Source organism: Salmo salar, chromosome ssa03 (genome assembly GCF_905237065.1).
Source record: "Salmo salar chromosome ssa03, Ssal_v3.1, whole genome shotgun sequence".
NCBI lineage: Eukaryota > Metazoa > Chordata > Actinopteri > Salmoniformes > Salmonidae > Salmo > Salmo salar.
In genome coordinates this window covers 100246905-100252791 of record NC_059444.1, presented here as the reverse complement: position 1 = coordinate 100252791, position 5887 = coordinate 100246905, and positions in this window count along the sequence as shown.

Sequence of the window (5887 nt, the reverse complement as noted above, 5' to 3'; positions counted from 1 at the left end):
GTTGGGACCAGCCTGCACGCCGACGATAGGATGAGGAAGTTTAAACCACGCTCATCCTCCCTCTGACAGGCCGGCAGTGAGCGGGAACTATCTCTGTCAGAGGATATAAGGGAGAACAAAATGATGTGACGTCCTCTTCGCTGTCTTGCCCTGCGTGGTGTCACAGTGAGACCGTATATACCAACATCATATTTTCCATTTGTACTATCATTCTATTTACTTAAAGATGAATTAAATAATCATTGCAAAACTAAGTTGCATGGTTTGTTTATATCCTAATACCAGATTTGATTGACGCAACCCGACACCGTCTCACAACTCAATGTAACCTTCACTCTCGCGCAGACATTTAGAAACTAAACATGAAAAAAGTGTTTTTTGGAGCGAGAATAAAGACGACATTCGAGTAGTAAGACGTGTATAAAAGCAACAGATACCCTTAATAAGAAGGGGGCTAGAAGAGTCTTATATGGTGAGCTACCGAGTGGCGAGGACAGGCAAGACCCATACTACCATGGAGGATTTAATTCTTCCTGCTGCCGCGGATACGGCTGGGACAATGCCTGGGGAAGAAAGCCCCAAAAAACAACTATACAGACAATGCCTTCATCAAACAACACTGTTTCACCACGCATCAGTGACACGGCAGGAGATGTTTTGAAACAATTACTGCTTCACAGACAAGCCAGTGAATTCTATGCGTTACAGCTGGATGAGTCAACAGACGTGGCGGGCCTGGCACAGCTCCTGGTATATGTCCGTTACGTTCATGAGGGGTCAATTATTAAGGAAGACGTCCTCTTCTGCAAACCACTGGAAACCAGGACAACAGGAGAGGATATTTTTTAAAGTACTGGACAGCTTTGTGACATCAAATGGACTTTGGTGGTCAAGATGTGTTGGTATCTGTACTGATGGCGCAAAAGCCATGACAGGGAGACGTAGTGGAGAAGTAACGCGCGTGTGCAAGCTGTTGCTCCCGACGCCACTTGGGTCCACTGCAGCATCCACCGAGAGGCTCTTCCTGCCAAGGAATGCCTGACAGCTTGGAAAGACGTTTTGGACACTACAGTGAAAATGGATAACTTTGTTAATAAAGCAAAAGGCCCCTGAACTCTCGTGTATTTTCTGCATTATGTAATGATATGGGGCAGCGACCATGTAACGCTTTTACAACATACAGAAGTGCGCTGGGTTATCAAGGGGCAAAGTATTTACACATTTTTTTTTTTTAAATTGAGAGACTAGCTTAAAGTTTTCTTTACTGACCATAATTTTATTGCCTCTTTGGAATTTGTGGTCTGTGTTTTGTCCTGTAGTTCATTCAAGGTAATTGGAGAATCCAGTGGGTTCTGGTCTTTAATAGTTGATGTTTGTATTTGATCATTTATATGTTTTTGCTGTTTGTTCTTCGTTATAGATAGATTGGAGAAGTGGTTTATCCATCTCCATTTTAGATAGATAACTCTTCGTGTTGTTGTTTTAGTGTTTTCCAATTTTCCCAGGTGGTTAGATTCTATGGATTCTTCAATTACATTGAGCTGATTTCTGACGTGCTGTTCCTTCTTTCTCCGTAGTGTATTTCTGTATTGTTTTAGTGATTCACTATAGTGAAGGAGTAGACTCAGGTTTTCTGGGTCAGTATGTTGGACAGGTTTCTCCATTTATTTCTTAGGTTTTTACATTCTTCATCAAAACATTTGTCATTTTTGTTCATTTTCTTCAGTTTTCTGTTTGACATTTTTTTTAGATTTGATGGAGGGAAGCTGAGAGGTCAAATATACTGTTAACATTTTCTACTGCCAAGTTTACACCTTCACTATTACAGTGGAACGTTTTGTCCAGGAAGTTGTCCTAGAAGGGATTGAATTTGTCGTTGCCTAATTGTTTTCTGGTAGGTTTCCACACTACTTTCCTTCCATCTACAGCATTTCTTAATGTTACTCAGTTCCTTTGGCTTTGATGCTTCATGATTGAGTACTTCTCTGTTCAAGTAGACTGTGATTTAGCTGTGGTCTGATAGGGGTGTCAGTGGACTGACTGTGAACGCTCTGAGAGACTCTGGGGTGATCTCAGTGATAAAGTAGTCTACAGTACTACTGCCAAGAGATGAGCTATAGGTGTACCTTCCATAGGAGCGAAGCCTACCATTGACTATGTACATACCCAGCATGCGACAGAATGTGACAGCTCTCTCTGTCTGTCTCCTCCTCCTCTCTATCTTTCTCTCTTACCAGTCCCCCATCTCCATCTCTCTCTTTTCTGTCCCTCTCTCCTCTCTGTCGTTCCTCTCTCTCTCTCTCCTCTCTGTCGTTCCTCTCTCTCTCTCCTCTCTGTCGTTCCTCTCTCTCTCGCTCTCTCTCTCTTCTCTGTCGTTCCTCTCTCTCTCTCCTCTCTGTCGTTCCTCTCTCTCTCTCTCGCTCTCTCCTCTCTGTCGTTCCTCGCTCTCTCCTCTCTGTCGTTCCTCGCTCTCTCCTCTCTGTCGTTCTTCTCTCTCTCTCCTCTCTGTCGTTCCTCTCTCTCTCTCTCGCTCTCTCTCTCCTCTCTGTCGTTCCTCGCTCTCTCCTCTCTGTCGTTCCTCTCTCTCTCCTCTCTATCGTTCCTCTCTCTCTCCTCTCTGTCGTTCCTCTCTCTCTCCTCTCTATCGTTCCTCTCTCTCTCTCTCTCTCTCTGTCGTTCCTCTCTCTCTCCTCTCTGTCGTTCCTCTCTCTCGCTCTCTGTCGTTCCTCTCTCTATAGTAAAACAGAATTGGATGAGGATGGGAGAACGAGTAGGAGAGAAACAATTTAGAACCAGACTGAAGGACATCAGGTCAACCAACCAGAACAAACCCTAGGCCTGGACTGAGAGGAGGAGGGGAGAAGAGGAGGAAAGAGGAGAGAGAGAAGGAGAGGGGAGAGGGGGAGGAGGGGGAGGTGTAAGAGTAGAGAGAGAGAGAGAGAGAGAGAGAGAGAGAGAGAGAGAGAGAGAGAGACCACCATCTATCTAAATAATCTCAGAGAGGTTATGGGAGAAAGACACAATGAAACAACATGTCTGCCATGGAAATGTCTCACCTAGAGCCCTCTGGGTCCCAGTGGCTCTGTTAGTGGGTTATTCATCAGGAAACTGGGGGTGTGTCTCTGTAATGACTCCAGCTGCCCTGGGGGAAGGTGTCCTATCTCTCTTAGACTCAATGACTCCAAACAATAGTGAAAATGGTTTATGAAAAGAGAGAGAGAGAGAGAGAGAGAGTGGTGTGTGTGTGTGTGTGTGTGTGTGTGTGTGTGTGTGTGTGTGTGTGTGTGTGTGTGTGTGTGTGTGTGTGTGTGTGTGTGTGTGTGTGTGTCTCTCCAGAGGTGTCCTGTAGTCACATGGAACTGTGGCGTGATGCTGACGGGACGCTGTGGTGATGCTGGCCCGATGCTGGCATGATGCTAGTGTGATGCTGATGTGACGCTAACGCGATGCGAACGCGATGCTGACGAGATGCGGACGAGATGCTGGTGTGATGCTGATGCGATGCTGACGTGATGCTGGCAAGATGCGGGTGTGATGCTGGCGTGATGCTGGCATGATGCTGGTGTGATGCTGGCATGATGCTGGCATGATGCTGGCGTGATGCTGACGTGATGCGGACGTGATGTTACCGTGATGTTACCGTGCATGAGAGCACCAGCTGTTCCGGATGACTGTGTGATCATTCTCTCCGCAGCCGATGTGACTAAGACTTTTAAACAGGTCAACATTCACAAGGCTGCAGGGCCAGACGGATTACCAGGACGTGTTCTGCAAGCATACGCTGAGTCTGTAATACCAACATGTTTCAAGCAGACCATCATAGTCCCCTGTGCCCAAGGAAGTCAAGGTAACCTGCCTAAATGACTATTGCCCTGTGGCACTCACATCTATAGCCATGAAATTCTTTGAAAGGCCTGTCATAGGTCACATCAACACCATCATTATCCCTGACACCCTGTCCCCACTCCAATTCACATACCACCACTATCCCAGACACCCTGTCCCCCACTCCAATTCACATACCGCCCCAACAGATCCACAGATGATGCAGCCTCTATTGCCACTCCACACTGCCCTTTCCCACCTGGACAAAATGAACACCTATGTGAGAATGCTATTCATTGACTGCAGCTCAGCGTTCAACACCATAGTCCCCTCAAAGCTCATCACTAAGCTAAGGAACCTGGGACTAAACACCTCCCTCTGCAACTGGATCCTGGACTTCCTGACGAGCCGCCCCCCAGGTGGTGAGGGTAGGTATCAACACATCCAGACGAGCCGCCCCACAGGTGGTAAGGGTAGGTAACAACACATCCAGACGAGCAGCCCCCCCAGGTGGTGAGGGTAGGTAACAACACATCCGCCACGCTGATCCTGGAGGTCAGATACCATGACAACAACCTCTCCCTCAACGTCAGCAAGACCGAGGAGCAGATCGCGGACTACAGGAAGTGTTCCTCTGTGTCCACGTCACTAAGGATCTATTATGGTCCAAACACGACAACGCCTCTTCCCTCTAAGGAGGCTGAAAAGATTTTGGCACAGGTCCTCAGATCTTCAAAACGTTCTACAGCTGCACCATCGAGAGCATCTTGACTGGCTGCATCACCGCCTGGTACGGCAACTGCACGGCATCTGACCATAAGGTGCTACAGACCAAAGTACGGACCAAAGTACATCACCGGGGTCAAGCTTCCTGTCATCCAGGACATCTATACCAGGCGGTGTCAGAGGAAGGTCCTAAAAATTGTCAAAGACTCCAGGCACTTTTCATTTGGCACTGACTCTACCCACACACTCACACACACACACACACACACACACACACACACACACACACACACACACACACACACACACACACACACACACACACACACACACACACACACACACACACACACACACTGATCACACTCTTCATATACGCTGCTGCTACTCTGTTTACTATCAATCCTGATTGACTAGTCACTTCACCCCTACCTACATTATATTACCTCAACTACCTGGTACCCCTACCTACATTATATTACCTACAACTACCTGGTACCCCTACCTACATTATATTACCTACAACTACCTGGTACCCCTACCTACATTATATTACCTCTACTACCTGGTACCCCTACCTACATTATATTACCTACAACTACCTGGTACCCCTACCTACATTATATTACCTCTACTACCTGGTACCCCTACCTACAGTATATTACCTCAACTACCTGGTACCCCTACCTACATTATATTACCTACAACTACCTGGTACCCCTACCTACATTATATTACCTCTACTACCTGGTACCCCTACCTACATTATATTACCTCAACTACCTGGTACCCCTACCTACATTATATTACCTCTACTACCTGGTACCCCTACAACTACCTGGTACCCCTACCTACATTATATTACCTCTACTACCTGGTACCCCTACCTACAGTATATTACCTCAACTACCTGGTACCCCTACCTACATTATATTACCTACAACTACCTGGTACCCCTACCTACATTATATTACCTCAACTACCTGGTACCCCTACCTACATTATATTACCTCATCTACCTGGTACCCCTACCTACATTATATTACCTACAACTACCTGGTACCCCTACCTACATTATATTACCTCTACTACCTGGTACACCTACCTACATTATATTACCTACAACTACCTGGTACCCCTACCTACATTATATTACCTACAACTACCTGGTACCCCTACCTACATTATTTTACCTCAACTACCTGGTACCCCTACCTACATTATATTACCTCAACTACCTGGTACCCCTACCTACATTATATTACCTCAACTACCTGGTACCCCTACCTACATTATATTACCTCAACTACCTGGTACCCCTACCTACATTATATTA